Source organism: Anthonomus grandis, chromosome 9, assembly GCF_022605725.1.
Source record: "Anthonomus grandis grandis chromosome 9, icAntGran1.3, whole genome shotgun sequence".
Lineage (NCBI taxonomy): Eukaryota > Metazoa > Arthropoda > Insecta > Coleoptera > Curculionidae > Anthonomus > Anthonomus grandis.
The window spans coordinates 16,669,791-16,688,748 of NC_065554.1; the positions used below are offsets into that span (position 1 = coordinate 16,669,791).

The following is an 18,958-nucleotide window of genomic DNA, read 5'->3' on the forward strand; positions in this document are numbered from 1 at the left end:
TCTTTATTGCCGTTGGCCATCGAGTGTTTCTTTAATGTTTTTTAGGTTCTGCAGGGTTGGATTTAGTCACAGCTGCTCTTCTATAGTTTAACCGGCTTGGAACAAAAAGACTGATAGGTGGGTGCGTGGGTGGCACTTTTATAGGCGTCATATCTCTTTTTATATTGCAGCTGATCGAGATGAAATTTATGGTCCTATGGCGATTATTTTAACAATAAGAAGTCTTTGTATGTGTTTTATGTTAACCATTTAAGCTGCAAATTAGTAAAACTATAAAAGTCACTATTGGAAAATTTATATTTATCATTAAAGTCAAAATGCGGTTTTAGTCAATATAAAACCTATGAATACAAAAATATTTATTAGAGCATTTGTCTAAATAACCTTGCAAAAAATTAATGCGGAAAAAATGCTAAAAAAGATACACAAAATCGACGTCACAAGAAATATAGTATTTTTAATTACATTATGTATCATTAGATCTTTTTGTAAGTATGAAAAAGTTTTTTTTGCAATTCAAGCAATTGAGTTTTGTCCAATGTTAGAGAATTTTTTTAAACTTTCTTTTATCATCAATCGATAAATAAACGACAAAACAGAATATTGGTGATATAGAAAAAATATTAATTTTGCATAATCAGAATAGCAAAATTCACGAAAAATAAGGGTTCAGTATTTCACTGTTTTTCTTTGTACCAGTTACCTTATCAGTCATCCTAATCAATGTAGGCTTAACAAAAAACTAAGTGTTAATAACCAGAAACTAAATAGCTAAAATACCAACCCTTAAATTCAAATCACAGCCAGAAACTGAAGTCAGGAACAGAGAGAACTGAAAAGTAAAACACTCGCGTGGGGTGAAACCATTACTTTCGGGAATAAGAGGACAAGAAAACTGCATTAGACAATTTGTGTGTGTGTCTATATATCACCTTTTTCGCGCAACCGAATTGGATTAAATCTGAGGGGGTAGAGACGTCTCAAACTGCCTGAAATTGTTGGTACAATATTATTTATTTACGGTTTATTAGATTGGCTAAACCCTTATCATAGTGGGCGAGTATGAGTAAGGAAATGCTTGTTAAGGAATTAAGAAGGTGCATCTTAATTCCTGTATTAAGTGTGACAAGATTTTGATTAAAATGAATTTCAATAATATTGCTTAGGCATGAAGTCCTTACATTTGTATTTCTTATTTATTTCCAAACAAATAAATTATGTATTTTTGCAAGTGGTAGACATTGGTAAAGCAGTAAAATCTAGTTTTTGAACTTCAATTGTCTTTATTTTAAATTTAGCACGACGTTTCGGTTGAGAAGTATCTCCAACCGTTATCAAGTGTAAACAGTCCTGCTAAATTTAAAACAAAGACAATGGGAATGTTTTTAGGTGAAAATTAGATTTTACTAAATAAATGATGAAAATAAATAATAACTTAAATGAGAATGGTTTATAAAACTAAAGAATTTACGAAAAATTTGGATTTGAAAACTAAAGAAGTTAATTTTGAAAAATGATATTATTTATCATTTTAGTTATCCACTTGGCTGTCTTATGAGTAAATTAAAAATGCCCTCAGGATATGGTATTCATGTTATTGACAAATTATTTAGTATTTTTATAGAGTTTTTTTTAGTATGAGTTAAAACTATATATTGCAGTCACTGCATTAAATATTTTTGTAAAAAATGTTTACCCTAGCTACAATTATTTTTCAATTATCAGATTATGCATTGAGCCTTACAATTGGTTTTTCCTGTCCCACAACTTATATGTATGACCCATACTTTTTCAATAGCTTGTTTATATTTACCCATGTCTTCAAAGACTCTTAATATCAGACTTCCTCTTCCTGTTCCATTCACTACCTGTTATGTTTGTCTTCTTAAAGTTTAAGAATGTCAACAGACATTATGGCTTGCCTGAATAGATTAGATTGTACCCTGATCAATGAGCGAGTATAAAAGGTCTCATATTTCTTCCTTAAAACTTTTAATCCAAAAATTAAAAATTTTTAGACCAACTTAAGTATTCTTCATAAATTTCAATGTAGCAGCCTTATATAAAGAATAGAATTGGTCTTACTTCTTCATATGTTCATGCCTTGGCTCATGCAAGTATGCCTTGTACAAGATATATTTGGTTTGATATATTAGTTTAGTTGGATTAAGAGAATTTGCAGATTACTGAATTGCCAGTCACCCTGATTATATGGGAATAAAATTATTTAATAAAGTGCCAATGGAAAAAAAGAGATTCTAGTGAACAATTTTAAAAATAGAATAAAAGGCTTTATTGAAAAATGCATTTTATAGGGTAGAAGAGATTTTGAGTTTTAACTTTAGTGTTGTTTAATCTGTTTTAACCAAGTTTTATGTCATGTTCCAGTGCTTTGTTTTTCGTTAAGTGTACTTAGATTAGAGTTTTTTTTTATTTTTAAATAAGTAAATTTAGGATAGTAAAGAAAAAACATTGTTTATGTTTCTTATCCTTTTATTGACATATTATGTAAACATCTTGAAAGTTGTATTGACATGAATAAAGAATTTGAATTTGAATAAATATATAGTTGAAGTTGTGTGTTTAGAATAGTAGTTAAAGTAAGCAGAGTTAATGTAATTTATACTTTGATTAAAATTATATCAAATGAGTGATAAAGTAAATTATAGTCAAAATAAGGAAAAAATTAGTTAAATTATAATTCTTTTGGAATTCCTAAACCTTTACATCTCTGTATAGGCAGAAAATGCATATAACATATTATTTTCACTTTTATGAATCTGCTGGTACCCTACTTGGGTGGTCCATTGTCCAGTTGTCAGAAGGGTGCTTTTTAAAGTGTCAACATCAAGAACTTTTGAAATAAATAGGGGAATAGTTTGTTTTCTTGGAAAATTTTGATATACATATAATATAGAAAATAGTTTTGAAGTTAGGGACAAAATATGTACCTATGCAATCACTTTACTAAAATCTAAATGTTCTATTTTTTTATCATTTAAATTTTGGTAAAGTTGACAGTAATAATAGATGTTATGTTTGCAAATTTGTCAATATTTAAAATCCTAAAATATTTAATACATCATGTTGTAACTTGAGTTTAGGTTAGTGGAGTTTTTTTAAAAAATAGGCAAGAAACCCAGGAGTGAAGTTGACTTCATTATAATTTGTACATTGTAATTTGCTTAAACAATGCTGAAGCATGCTGAAGCATTGTTTAAGCAAATTACAAAAGCCTGTTGACCATAGTACAAGACAAAACAAAGTTCACCATAGTCTTGGTGAGGAATGTGACTTAGTGAGTACCAAATCCTTATTATTCACGACCAGGGGTGTGAGCAGAAGGTAAATTATACTTGTATGTTTATTATACTTATCAACAAGACACCAAGCATCACAAACTGTGTTTGGAACATATGTTTAACCAAAATGTGCAAAATGCTAGCTGTCAAATTCTCTTCAGAGTAACTCTCTAGAACAAATTCTAGTGAGAAATATTTTTCTTAGGTGTACAAAAAGATAAAGAATCTCGTAAAGTGCTAGATAATTCTTAAACTAGGTTCATTTTTTTTTAAAGCAAATCTTAATCTAATATTAGTTCTCCCCTACTATTTAAATATGTTTTTATTTTTTACACCGGTTTTATGTCTGAACTGAAATATATAATAATATATGTTGAGATTGAAAAAATTAAGATGATATGTGCTGATAATGACTATATGTTAATAATAACTAGATTGATTATTTCATTATCAATTATCAGTGAAGATACTAACCTAGTAGAAAACTCAGTACATCCTCTATACAGTAACTTAAATCCGCTAGACGTAAAAGATCCTCAAGCCACTATCGAAAAAAACACCTTACACAATCTTACTATCAAAGCCCACCAAACAACCACCTTAAAAACCAACTTATCATCCGCCGAATGCGAAAAACCGACCGTTTCGCGCACTTTTTAGTTTAACAATACGTAAATTTCGAGAAAAATATACTCGTATAGTGGGTACTGGGTACCCTTCGACAAAAGAATATACGAGGTACTGAAGACCGCGACGAGGGTCAGCAACCGCGGTACCACTAGAGGAGTTCTCCGGGCCTCAAAAGAATTGCCGCTGCCGCCTGCCTGGCCGTGGGCCCCCCGCTCCGCCACGACCCTACGCTCTTAGTTCAGCAGAGGCGGACTTAAGGGTTTTAATTGAACAATCCTAATACGTGAAGGTTTTCTTTTTTTTTTTTTAAATTGGTATCGAAATTTTAGTAGAGACAAGTATGCGGCTGTTTTAGCCCAATCAAATTGATGCATTGTTTTATTAGCATTGTAGTTTTTTATTGACGATTACTATACATTGTTATGATGTCGATGGAAATAAACGATTTGATTTGATTGGTTTTTAAGTTTTTTTGTTATCTTATGGTAAGAAGAGCTTTTTCTGTTTGTCACTTACATATTCGAATTTAAATTCAGAAGTCGCTTAAATCGCTAAAAATGGAAATACATAAAAATAGTGGAAAATTGAAACATCATATTTTAAAATCTTATAACTAACATTGTATAGGATAAAAGTCATAAAATACATATATTAAAACTAGTCAGTGACTACACAAGTAGGGCAAAATCTCATACAATGCCAATATTCACAATTATAATATCAGTAATAGAATGGACTTTTATACACCAGAAGTTAACCAAGAACGTGGTCAAAATCAATTTGTCAAAAGTCCAGTCCTTTGCCCATTGAAACTTTTTCGTATCTGCTATAATTTCCCAGATCCTTCGGCTACAATTTAATAAAAACCACCCTGTATAGTTCAATATCACCCTTGTGGAGCTGGAAGTAATTTCAAACCATAAAAGCGTCACTTACCGCAAAAAGTATCCCCAATGGATGCAGATGCCTCATTCAGACGATCCTAATCTTGGACACATTGTATAAACACAGGTTTTACCGGTTTCATAATTGTAGCTGATAACCATTATTGGAAATTATATATCATTATTACGGTGTACGCAGCTGCTGAATTAAAACTTAATCCGCCAAAACATTTGCGCGGGAATTATACGCGAAAAAAACTGTGATTTAGTGTATTTCGGCAACACAAAGGCAGGGGTTTTCTGACACTATCTCCGTATCTGACAAATTAGTCGAATGATTGATGATCGTGCGGTCGAAACGTATACACGCTCTTATATTTCGCCGAAAAAAGCTAATAAACAATTATTTATTTCAACAGCAAATAAAATATTATTTGTCCAAAAGCAATTCGATACTGAGGGGCGATCACGTGTTAACATTTAAAATACACAAGTAGCGCGGCACCGTGATTAAATGATGAAAGGGACCGCCGCGACCGCGGTGTCTCGCACATTTTACTTGTTTTTTTTATTTATAAACCCATAAAAGCTTTTCGGTGAACTGACAGAAGCAATGATTTTTTTCTCTCTTCTGTATTTACATGGTGACTGGATATTTTAGCAATCAATGTACTTTAATATACCCAGTATCATCCATTAGCACAAGGAATATAAAACACGTTTTTCCTAAACAAGTGACAGATAAACAAACTACAAGTGTAATGATCATTACATATAAATTTATATACAAATTTAATTGTTACATTGTAAGTTAGAGGCATTCTTTCTTTAACGTCACATTCACGTCATTACATTAGGTTACGAATTGGTTTCATTATATCGTAATAATAACAGCCTTTAAGTTGGCTGTTATTATTACAAAAAAAGTCTTGTTTTCTCATTAATCTTAGTTTAAATAACGCACTTATTTCTTCTTTTGGCTACGTCAATTGTATAATTTTTGCCTATCGGTATAAACCTTATAATTATTAAAAAAAAATTATTTCATTAAGTAAAGTTAAGTTTCCCTATAAAACATAGAGACCTAATCAAATATACTGATCTCGTATGTAAATGTAAAATAAAAAATATAATACTAAAATATTTAAGATTAGAAACGAATATTATATTTAATTTATCATACGAAAAGAACAACATATACTGAAACTTAGAAAAAGCAAGTGAAGCATTATTACAAGAAAACATTATTAATTTCTTTGAAACTAGGTCTATATTATGAAATTAGTCCAAAGAAATTGTATATTTTAAAAAAATAAGACTTAAAATTTATTCTCATTTTGATAAATAAAAAAACCAATATAACCAACTAAAATTGAATTACAATAATTTCCTAATTAAAGAACGAATAAGTTAATAAAACATCATTTTACTTAAGCAGATAATTATGTCAATAGTCACAAAACAAATCATAAATGAACTACCAAATTACCTTAACACCAGTGACTCTCATGGAAATTAAAAAATTCGAATAAGATATATTTAAAAAAATTATAAGGGGGATGATAATATTCCGATTTGTCTTTTGATAGTCGAATGTTTGCCATGGTTCTCCTATAGACCTAAAGCTTAAGATCATCTTTTCCAAAGCTGATATATGACACATTAATATGTTTCTTGAAACAATATTCTTTAATAATACTATACATTCAAATTCTATCAAAGATGTTGTGAATGCCTCATATAAATGCCATTTTTGATCTTTGGGAAATTAGTTTACTAAAAATAAGTTGGGGTTTAAGAGAAACAAAAATTAAAATATGGCCTAATGGTATCACAGTACAGCCTTATAATTAAAATCTTAGAAGTCAACTTTGCATAATTGTTGTTTGTATAAAAGCCTCACTATTAAAAGAGAAGTTTTACTGCTCTTCGCTTGCAAATCTTTATTAGTACTGAAGCAGTACTTTTTTCCAGATTGAAATTTGTGTAATATATTGTACTATTGAATTTTAAATACTCCATGATGTGTAAATAATTTTCTCAAAAATCTTTTGTAAGACAGAAAATAGACTTACTGCAAGTCTTTAGATTGGCAATTAGAACTAGCAAACATTTTTTAAAACTATTTTTCATCCGCAAGAATTTCCCGTCATTAGCAAGGCAAGGTTTCCCTCCACAGGTATGATTTCTATGTGTGCAACTGTGAATGTGAAATATAAAATTTTTATTTGTTTCGAAGCAGCTACTAAACCAGCTGTATGCTTAATAACGTAATATCAGAAACCATAGATTTTTGCAGAATATTTTACTTGGCATTAGCATAGATAGTAAGTATGTTGAGTTGTTTGTATTAATATTAAAGAATAAATTTTCTAATTAAATAACAAAATATTTTTTACGAGCAAATAATCCATTTTGCCACAAAAGATACCAGATAGGTATCCTAAACGAATATATATATAATGACAAACTAATAAAAATAAACGCTGTTATACATATTTGACATAAACTAAAACAAAAGCTTTCAATACTGAAGAAATAAACAGAATTAGAACAAGTTTTCAAGAAACAAAATGGATAATGAAATAAAAGTAGAAACTACCGTAGTAGAAATTATGTAATAACTATTATGGTGAACAAGACCACATTAACTTGTACAGATAATTTTACGGCTTAACAAGTCAAAATTGTTGATGTCTTATTTACTCTTGTATAGTACAGACGACCCATATCAAACGTGTCTATCGGTTAACCAGAAAACCCCATGTATAATTACAGGTAATAGTAATAAGGCGAAAGCTATTAGTTTGTCCATAATCTCGGGGGCAAAATCGGCCAGCCCTCCCCAGCTGCCTTTCGGCGAAAACTAAATATCCTCATACAAAAATCCGAGGAATCTTTTGCCTTTATTGGCTTATTTTACCTGGGTTTTCGGCCCTTTTATGAGTCCCTGTATAGGGTTACAAGTCAAAATAGTACCGTTTTTGTCTTAAATATATTAATTTCAACAGAAGCAAAATTCCTGACAATAAAATTCATATTCGCATTCCTAACCCTTAACTTATGGTTATAAAATAGCATTTTCCACTCTGAAATATGGTAAAATCTTGAATGTGACGGTATTTGATGGCACAATATTCCTTAAATGGTCAAGACACGACGCATTCTCTGCATTTTCGATAAGATGCCCGTTACTTTATGAAATTCTTGTTCAAGAACGCATTTTTTTAATATTGTTCTCATGTTATATATTAGTTTTCTTGCATTGCATCAAGGAGTGAAAACATACAAGTTGCAAGACGTTTCAATGTAACTTTTGGTTAGTTTAACTTTCATTATGGTTATTGGTGCAAAATGATGTGAAGAAAGTGTTCAGAATTGATAAAATAAACAAGTTAAAAATTAAAATACTTTTATTTATTTAAAAAGAAACAGTATTATGTATATTTCTTGAATTTAATATACAACTACTCTTGAAGAGGGCCTGACCATTATAGTAATTTTAACAATCAAATTCAGACAGTGCAAATTTGTTTAAGTTCAAAAGTCTTAGTTTGTGTGAAAGCATAACATACAAACTAACGACTTTTTTGTATTTAAGGTAAGCAGACTGAAGTCTAACAAAGTTGTAACAGTCAATATAATTGGCTAGATTTAACTTGGAAACCTATTTTACAATAAGTTATTTTCATTTATTTATTATACGTAATTTATTTTTATACCCGTTTTTGTCTGTTTTATAAAAATTATTAAGTAAACAAAAATTATCATATAATTCAAAGATTGTGATCGAACCCTCTATTTATATAGGATTTCAATTTTTTACTTTTGATTTTAATAAATTTGTATAAAGAAAAAGAACCATATAAGGTATTTTCATGATTAATAACTTTTCAAAACTCTAAATTCATATTTGATATTCTACCTGTTAAAATATTTTATTGCCCAATAACCTGGACCCATTTTGCACCTATTAACTTTTAAATACCTGAAAATGTTTTCTTAGAAAGAAGTTGTTTGAAAGTAGCCATAACGAGAACAGCTAAAATACTGCGATTGAAATTATGCCGATATTTGATTCAAAATTAGTATCTGGAGATTTTTTACACACATCATTTTGACGTAAAAGTGTTTTGGTAGAAGTCGAGCTACGAGCCACCGTTTTTGAGATATTTGGGTTTAAAGTAATTAACGCATTAGATTTTAACGTTTCGGGATCGGAATATCATCATGGGCTTTTTTGTTATTTCTCTATTTAATTCTCTTCATAACTACAAAATGCAAGTCATTTTTTATCCAAACCTTTTATCACAATTAGTTTTATAAGTTGGGCCCAAGTTGGCCAATAGCTGTTACTCCAATTTGGTTCAAATATCGACATAATTTCAAGAATTATTTATAAAAAAACAAAAATAAAAACATAACTTTAACACCCTGTATCTACGAAATGATGCGTTTCCGGACATATTTTTTATTTTTATATTTAAGTAAGAAAACCCTGAATTCGCTGAATATTAATGAAGCAGCCTGTATATGAATATATATTTAATAAAAAATATTTAAAATTACTACATTTTGCTCTCAATAAAAATCTATTTTTCTATAAAGCATGGTAAGTTCGAGCCTGATCATTGGGAACTCAAAAATATTAGGAGATATAGAATATTATGGGAGAATTGTGTAATTTGACGCTTAAGGAAATGAAAAAAAAAACTTTTATATATTTTTATAATTATTTCTTCTTAAATACAGCCCTTAATTTTTAACCTCCTTTTTGATATCTTTGAAAACTATAACAAATGAATATGAAAAAAATCTAAAATAATGATTTACGCATCTCCATCTAACACATGAGGTCCGCCATAAACCTAGAACTTTTATTTTATTTTTTAAGCTATAAGCATTAATCAATAAGAAATAAAACTTGATTGCCCTTCTTCGCTTTTTCTTTAATATAATGAGTTAGATAGAGATAAACTTGTGACGGAGAGATATATTTATTTTATGATTCCTTTATGAATCGGACAAGTTATCGGTCTAGGAAATAAAAAAAAATTAACTATGTGATAACAAGGATATATTTTATGAAAACCAGGGTAATTTCTAGAAAACGAAATATCGCATTTTAAATTTGATTTTAATTTTAAACTATTAGCTCTGCACGGAGCTATATACATATGTGCTATTAGTTTCCGAGAACCCAATGAGAAGGTTCGAAATGTTTATTTCTTAATTGTTAATTAAACATTCTCATAATGATAAAATCGTTTTAAAAATTGTAAAAAAGTAGTCTTTATGAAGCAATGAAATTATTTAAATATAATAGTGACTATTGGCCATTTTAGGTATCAGGTATATATAGTCCGTCTAGAAAGTATCGGGAATTTTTTATTTTTTCTAATTTTAATATATTTTCTTTTCGTAACATTTTAAGACAAAAGTAATGCGTCAAGTAGATTGGGCCGATAGTGGGCAATGGATAAAATCGCATGACAACAGTATCGATGAAATAGTGTTGATTGTAAACAAGTGTGAGTTTTGTGAGATAATGTCGCAAGTAGAAAAAAGAAAAAGGGTGGAATATTTGTAAAGAAAAGCTGTTCGAAACATTAAAACACTGGTGCAATTGACTGAACTCGAAAAACGTGCAGTGTATGAGACAATTAAGAGGATAAAAACTGGTACAGATATAAGTCATAAACCAGTTTCGGGAAAACCGTGTAAGATTCGCGAAAAACAATTTAAACGCTTTAGTGAATTTAGGACGACAAAATCCGAGCCTAGGGTTTCGAAAACTGGCCAGCAGATTTAGAAATCAACAAAGAATAAATGTGTGCCAAGAAACTGTCCACATGGCACTGAAAAGACAAGGATGATCAAAAAAGATCACTGCAATAACATCCCTCCAAAAGCAACGAAGAATGAAGCTTTGTCAACGTTTTTAAGAAGATAATTTCAGCAATATTTTCATATCTGACGATAGTTGTTTCAGATTGATCGAAACCGTCTCAAAATCCCGTGAAGAGAAAATGTTACCTTGCAAATTTCCCACTAAAATAGTGGTTCGAGGAGCAATATTTCAACGTGGTGCTACTCCTCTCTGTATAGTTGATAGCAATGTTAATAGTGCAAAGTATTGTGATATTTTACATGGTTTCTGCTCCTGCCTTGACTGAAATGCAAGAATACCAACTGAAAATAATTCCATGGCCAGCAGCGTCACTAGATCTTAGTCCGGTTGAAAATATTTGGGATTATTGAAGATTGAAGAGCAACGAGCAGCCCCATGAAATAAAGACGGTTTGATTCGTCTGGTTTTACAGGCCTGGACCACGTCACTAAGCAGTAAATGGCAGTCTGCTAGTTTCTGTTGTACCTGTTTAATTCAAATAATAAAAATATATACCGCTAAATTATAATTGTGCCTCCTTTTTTCCGGATACTTTCAAGACGGGCTATTACGTTCAGTGTACTTTTCTCTTACTGAGTCTCATCTTGGTTAAGCTATGCCTTTTTAACGCTTAAGCAACAAGGGGTTAGTGAACATTGTTTTCGTGATTTAAAAAAAAGCAGTTAGATACCTATGTTCTGCTGGGTTTAAAAAATTCTTGTAAGCCCCTCTTTATATCTCAATAAATCTCTATTTTCTCTTTTTATCTTGGAAACAGCTACTCTTATTCATAAATGTCCTAAAGCTTCCTCTAACACTGGTCATATGACTCGTCAGGTAGATGATTTTCCACTGCCAATCCCTACATCCTCCTTACCAGAAACTCGCTCATATACCTTAGTAAAAAAAATTTACAATCCTCTACTTATTTAGACAAACATGTGAACTTTATGGGGATAGCTGCGCGTATAACCTTTTTTCTTAAAGTCAACAATACTTTCGAGGAGGAGGTATAGGAATGTACATTAAAGACCATATTAAATATGTGCTCCTAAATTCAGGACTATAATGAAAGCATCTGGCTAAAACTATCAATTTTTAAAAATATAGTAATACTAGGTATTTTATATATCGGCCCCAAATTCAAATTTTTCTCAATTTTTAAATTATCTCGACGATATATTGCCAAATATAATATATATACTCAGAATATGACAATATTTAATGTATGGGGGATTTTAACGTCAAGATGATTGAATCAAGATCTGACGAATCGTTAAGTTGAGAATCGATTTTCTCAGGTTTTAACATGTGTAAATTAATAAAGGAACCCACTCGTGTACCTAGATTTGGCATATATAGAAAGCATAATAAACGCAGGGGTAGTCGAAGCAGGAAGAGCAGATCACTTTTTAATGTATTCAGAATTTATATTCGAAAACGTCAAAAATAATTTGGAGAAGCAATTTTTATATGGATCTACTAAAAATGCCAATCTAGAGCAATTCAAACTCGATTTACGAAGCTGTGGCTTAGAACAAATATTTTATATACGCAATATTGTTAAGAAAGGAAAGTACTTTAATTTTACTATACTTATACTTTTTAATTTGCACGCTCCAATAAAACAATGTAAAAAACGCAAAAATTACAATAATTATGCTGCGTGGGACTTATCCAAAATTAAGAAATAAAGCACTAACAACATTTAAGCAAACGAAACTTTCAAAACATTATGAATCTTATAAAGAATTAAGAAATTTCACTACAGCTTCAATTAGAATGAAGATGAAAGTACACTTAATACGTACAAAATTTCAAAAATTATCGTACAAAGAAAAGTGGCAGGAGCTACGTAGATTACAGCTCATAAAATCAAGAAATAATGTGTTACCAGGATATTTAAGTAGTCTTAATATAAATGATTTTTTTGTCAACCTTTAAAAAATAATAACACTCCATCGCCTGAAATGTTTATTTTTTATTAGAATAACATTATACAAAATGTAAACAATTCTCTTTTTAATTTTTTGTTAACAAGTTTTTTGGTAAAAAATTAGTGAATTGTTAGATGATAAAAAATATAAACGGCTCCCAAATATATACACTATTTCCCGGCGAAAGAGCGTTGCCGTTCTGTGTGGAAATTTGGCGATTTAAAGAATTTGGTAGTGATTAGTATAAATATAATAAAAAATAGTTTTGGTTATTAAACGAATTTCACTCTTTCTTTTGACTTTAGAAAAAGTAATGGAGACTCAGTTTGGCACTTTTGTAAATTCTAACAATATTTTACCCGTTAAAAAAACCGGTTTTAGACAGGGGCATAGTTGTGAGACAACTCTTGCTGACGTCACTGATTCAATATTTGACTCATTATATTTGAAAAATGCATCTGTTCTTATTATGCTAGACTACTTTAAAGCATTTGACACTTTAAACCATGAACTTTTGTTGGCAGTACTGCAGTATATTGGGTTGTCTGACATGGCATTAAGGCTAATTAAATCATATTTAACAGATAGGTTTCAAAAAGTTTGCATTGGTGACTCTGTTTCAAGTAGTGTAAAAATAAGAGCTGGTGTTCCTCAAGGAAGCATTCTGGGCCCTCTCTTGTATTCTATTTACACTTGTAACATCTACAAATGTATTGAAGACATTTGTGTGATCACCATATGTATGCTGATGATACCCAATTAATTTACAGCTTCACTGTTCCTGGTACTGAGCAAGCCAATTTAAAAATAAATAGTGATCTTCAGTATGTATACGAAAAATCGACAAATATGCAGCTTAAACTTAATCCAGCCAAATCCATAGCAATTGTGTTTGCCAGTGACATTCACCGAACGAATATAGTTAATGATCTACACTTAAAAATAGGAAATGAAAAGATAACAATTAAAGATGTGCAAAAAAGACAAGTGCAAAAAACTTGAGTCTAATTATAGATCATAAATTACGATTTAAAGAACACATCACTACAAAACTTAAAATGGCCTATTCAACCCTAAAAATGGTTTATCCACACAGACATTATTTAAATCAAACAACAAAAAAAAACATTATGCGAATCTTTAGTCTTATCTCACTTTAACTTTTGTGACCCAATTTATGGCCCATGCCTTGATAATGAAACAGAACGTCGAATTCAAGTTGTTCAAAACTCCTACTGTCTACGAATTATTTTTGGTATACGAAGACGCAACAACATTACTTATAAGCTTAAAGATGTAAAATGGCTAGATATGGCAACACGTAGAGAGCTACATTCAGTTTCTTTTTATTATAAAATTTTAAAAAATCGCACCCCTCACTACCTCTTTAATAAAATTAAACTAAGAACTTCAGCACATCATGTAAACCTAAGACAAAGATATCTTGTTGTCATTCCAAGACATCAAGGAATTTTTTAAATCATCTTTTTCCTCTAATGCTGCCAAGCTGATAAATAAGTTTAAAATTAGTGATTTAACATTGTCAGCCCGCTCATTTAGAAATTCAATTTGGAAAAAAATGTTTGTTTAATATGTAACCTATTTAATTGCAAATACAATATGTGACGTAGCGCTGCATTTATAGTGTCATCTCTTCTTTACGCCTTCTTTTCTTTCTATCTTTCTTACTGCTCTCAATTATAAAAAAATAAATAAATAAATAAATAGTTTACTTCGTGGCTTCAACAGCCCCTACGTAATTGTTAGGATGCTGAAAATTCGGCCATTTGATCCCGCACAATTATATTATTATTATTTTTTTGACAGCAATGTAAATATTGAATTGTTAATTGTCTTGGAAATTAATAAACGTTATTATTATTATTATTATTATTTATAATAAAGAATGCAATTCAGTTTCTCCTAATTACAATAATTTATTATATCACTGTATTTTTTTCTGTTAAAATTGAGTAATTGTTTATCAACAAAATATCCCCTCTGCCTCCTGTGTAGATGTTGCGCTCAATCCAAAACCGCCAATATTCAATGTTCTACGTTTTTAACGATGCGTTTTAACCTGTGCTCTAATATCATTTTCATATTTTGTAAGAACTATTGTTTTGTTCTATTATTGTTTAATTTACTTCCTTTAACTTATTTACTATTACGTTTTTGGCAGCAGTTGTATCTACTTTTAAGCCACTTTTGTTATTTTTTACTTTTTATTGGTTCTTCGAATTTGTAATTTTGTAGTTTTTAGGATGCTTGTACACAAGACTTTCTCTTACGTAAAATAGAACATTTTCTTTCTTTCTTTCTGTTCCATTCTTTCTAGACACCCTGTATAAAAACCCCTTTTAAGATAATGCTATAATACAATATTGTATAAGAAATTATCAAAAATATCCACATTCATGCATTATTATACACGTTCAAGTTAACAAAGAATAAACAACAGGACGGCTCTATTTACGAAAACTCGGGGCCTGAGCGTGTCAAATCAATATGTAATTTACAACAATTACGGTTTAATTAAGATTTGAAAGGCCAAGGCATATAAATTACAGTCGTCGAAGTTAATCTCGATCGGTATAAATACATTTTTATCCCCGGCGAGGCATGTCTAATGAGTTTCGGTCCGCGGCACCGTTCAAAAGACGAGAAGTAAATTTTCGTGTTCTCGGCCCTCACGAAAGGACCGATTCCGAGAATTCTTCCGGCACAGATGCCGCCGGTATTCTCTCTTTCTCTCGATTCCGTGGCTATTCACATTCAACAACATACGGGTTTTTAAACTACGACACAAGGTGTTGCCGTTGTCTTTTGGGTTAAGTTAAATCAGAGAGAAATTGGACTGTCTTTAGCGGTATTCTTTGATCTGCCTGATGCATTTGACAATGTCAATTTATGCCTGAATACACTTTGAGTCTTTTAATAAAATAATTGGCAACAGAAATGAATTTAAATTCACTTGCAGGTGAGTGGCGATGGAGACACAATCGATTGATTTGCTCCTAATCAGTTAAGTATGAACGCATCAAAAACTTTCAATTTCAACTCGAAATATAAATTTGAATTTTCCTAATGAACCAGTAACGTTCTTGGAAGTGAAACTGGATTCAAAACAATTATGGGGTGCACATAGAGACTACAAATTCCCAAAATGTGTACTCTGTAGTTTATCAGTAAATGCTTCTCCAGTTGCTGCAAAAGCTGTATAATTCGCGTGTGTCCACTCAAAAATTTCTTATGGAATTCTGATATCGGGTCACGCTGCTGATGTGGACTGCGTTTTTAACACGCTTTTATTAGCTCGGATTGTATTACGTATGCCTGATTTCTGGAGTCAACTAAAGCCCGGTTCATACGGTAAGCAGTAAGAAGTAACACGTATGACGCAAGGAAAATAAACTACTAATATTCAAATGGAGCTATTCATATTTTGCCGTATACCGCAAGGTGTAAGAAGTAAGACGCATGAAATGGTTCAATTTCATTTCTTGTGTCAATGTTCGGCAATATAACCAATCAAAAGGGTAGGCTAGTAGGGATTTCAGAGGGGAAAATATTCAGAAAGAGAGACAGGATGAATTTTGCTACGTTTTTTTACTTCTTACATTTTTATATTATGAATTCGCACGATCCTTACTGCACGGAGCTTACTTCTTACGTGTTATTTCTTACTGCAAACCGTACGGAATTTATGAACCCAGCTTTACTCTTTCGAACTTGCTGGGGCACGCGGCTCTGCACAACGGATACCAAAATGTCTTTATAGGGTGGTTGCAATAAGTCTTATAAACACAGGTTACTCCAATTAATATTCATATAAGATGTAATATGATAACCGTGATTTACAAAGGCTTCTTATTAATAAAATCAATAATTAGAAATTAAATTAAATTTTGAAATTATTTTATGGAACAAAATTTGACAACTAAATAAGGAATTTATCGTCATCAAAATATCTTAATTCATAAAGTTTAATTGATTAAAGTACAATAAACGAATATGAATTAAAATAAATAATATATTAAAAAACACGCTTTTATTGCTAATCAAACTAAAAAGTAGAAAATAATTCTTAATTACAAAGAGTTTTTATTACGCAGTAGTAGAAGGTCGGGCATAATCAATCATTATTAATAATTACGTCAAATAAAAGTAAAAATAAAATTTAAGTTATTAACAGAATAATTCAATCAGAGTACAAAGGTGCTCGATATATTAAATATGACAATTATTCTATTGGCAATTATCTATGAGAGAAGAGTTATGAAAATGAAATAAAGAGCATCCCACGCTTTTTACTTTGATTTGAATTATTCTGTTAATAACTTAAATTTTATTATGATTTTTATTTGAGGTAATTAATTGTGATTGATTGTCCGACCTTCTACTGCTGTAACAATTGGCATTAAAAGCGTGTTTTTTTAGTTTTTTTACACTATTATTTCTTTCCCTACAAAGCCGAGCCAAATCATACATTACATTACAACTACAACCATTATGCAGGGTACGGCAGTGAAATGTGACGTTTCTCGCTACACAGTGATTAGAAATTTTGTTGTAAAAAGAAGTAAAAATCTGAAAAATAATACTTATTGAGTGCAGTTTTCAATAGTATATTATTTTTTTAAAATTACAGATTTTAAATGTCCACTATGAAACCCTATACATTTTTCAATATTTTCTTAGAGGTGGATCATAACTGCGCCTCAAAGTTTTCCATCAATTATTATCTCCTCAGTTATGTTGTTCTTTCGCTCATCCAGTATGCGGGGTATTTAGATACACGTTTGACTTTAAGTACGCCCGTAAGAAACAATCTAGAGCCGTTAAATTACGAGAACGTGGTGGCCAGGCAAGGTCTCCATTTCTAGGAACTAGCCTCCCAGGAAACTTATTCCTTAAAAACTGCTATTCTAGCGGGATGACTAGTTGCCCGGTCCTGTTGAAAGCATAATTCGTGATCTTCAACTCTCAATCTACGTAATTCCTCAGTAAGAAATGTTTGCAGCGTTTGCAAATATCGCCCGAAGGTAACAGTTACAATTAGATTGTTCTCTTCAAAAAACTACCAATAATCCCAAAGGTTGCAATGCTAAAGATTTCTCATGCCACTGCATGGTTGTTCTGCACACCAATATCGAAAGTTTTGTTTATTATAAAAATAAGCTTCATCGAACACAATTAAATTATCCATCACATCTGCCCTTTCACCCAACAATCTTACAAATCCCCTGCAAAATGCAAGTCTATTAGGTGGATCTGCTGGAGATAATTGATGCACAATCTGCATACAATAACAAACACATCAGTCATAAACAGAACTCCCCTACCCTTTCGTGTGTAATGCAGTGGCGTGTTAAAATGTATCACATTCCAGTGCCGTACCCTGTATTTTGATTATAGGGTGAGTCACCCCTTTTGTGATACTTTAAATTAAAAGTCTTTTGGAGTAGTATTCACCTGCACAAGAATTTTCTTTAAATTTTATATAAGGTCAATGGAGGTTTTATAAGTTAAATAAAATAAACTCTGTTTTTATGAAGTGTTATTTTATTTAATTAGATGCTCAAAATGTATTCCATTTTGGACTAAACAAAAATATAATCTATTTTCAAACTCATTTCTCACATTCTGAAACACTTCTCTTGGAATAGATGCACATTCTGTAATAATCCGTTGCCGAAGATCATCGAGTGCAGCTGGTTGCGTTTTAAACACCACGGTTTTTAAGTGACCCCAGAGAACAAAATCGAGGAGGGTTAGATCTGGTGATCTCACCAGCCATTCCATTGGACATCTTCTTATCCACTGATCTGAAAACGCATCATGTAAAAATTGCCTCACAGGAAGAACATAACGTGGAGTGGCGCTCCATCTTGTTGAAAATGTAATAAATCTCCGTTTAGGTTTCTACCATTATGAATATCCAAGTAATTTTCTATTTCTTCAACAATTTTAGGTCGAATGGTGATTTCCAACATCTCCACGTAAGTTTCGCCATTAAGGTTACCATTAATAAATAGAGGCCCGACAATAGTATCACCCAATATTCCCGCCCACACATTGATTTCTTCTGGATACTGTGTGTGTCCTCTGAAAACATGCGTATGTTCAACACTCCAGTATCTACAGTTGTGTTTACTTACAGAACATTAAAAAAAACGTGCATTCGTCGCTAAAACAAATATTTTTTAGCAACTTAGGAATAATATATATTTTTGTTTTCATTCCCTAATAAAATTCTATTCTTCAGTCAGGGTCGTCTTCACGCAATTCCTGAAGAATTTGCATTTTGGCAAC

The 18,958-nt window shown here is 31.1% G+C and overlaps 1 protein-coding gene across 4 annotated transcripts in view; it reads right to left on the bottom strand.

The window, feature by feature from the left end:
• Positions 1 to 18,958, bottom strand: part of LOC126740317 (axin) — a 68,761-nt gene that overhangs the window by 39,454 nt on the left and 10,349 nt on the right. The window contains exon 1 of one of the 4 annotated variants that reach the window (XM_050446283.1): positions 3,777 to 4,050. The exons of the other annotated variants lie outside the window; for them this stretch is intronic. The gene's annotated coding sequence lies outside the window, so the exon portion shown is untranslated. Of the gene's footprint in view, positions 1 to 3,776; positions 4,051 to 18,958 lie in introns of those variants that run through there. 4 annotated transcript variants of the gene reach the window in all.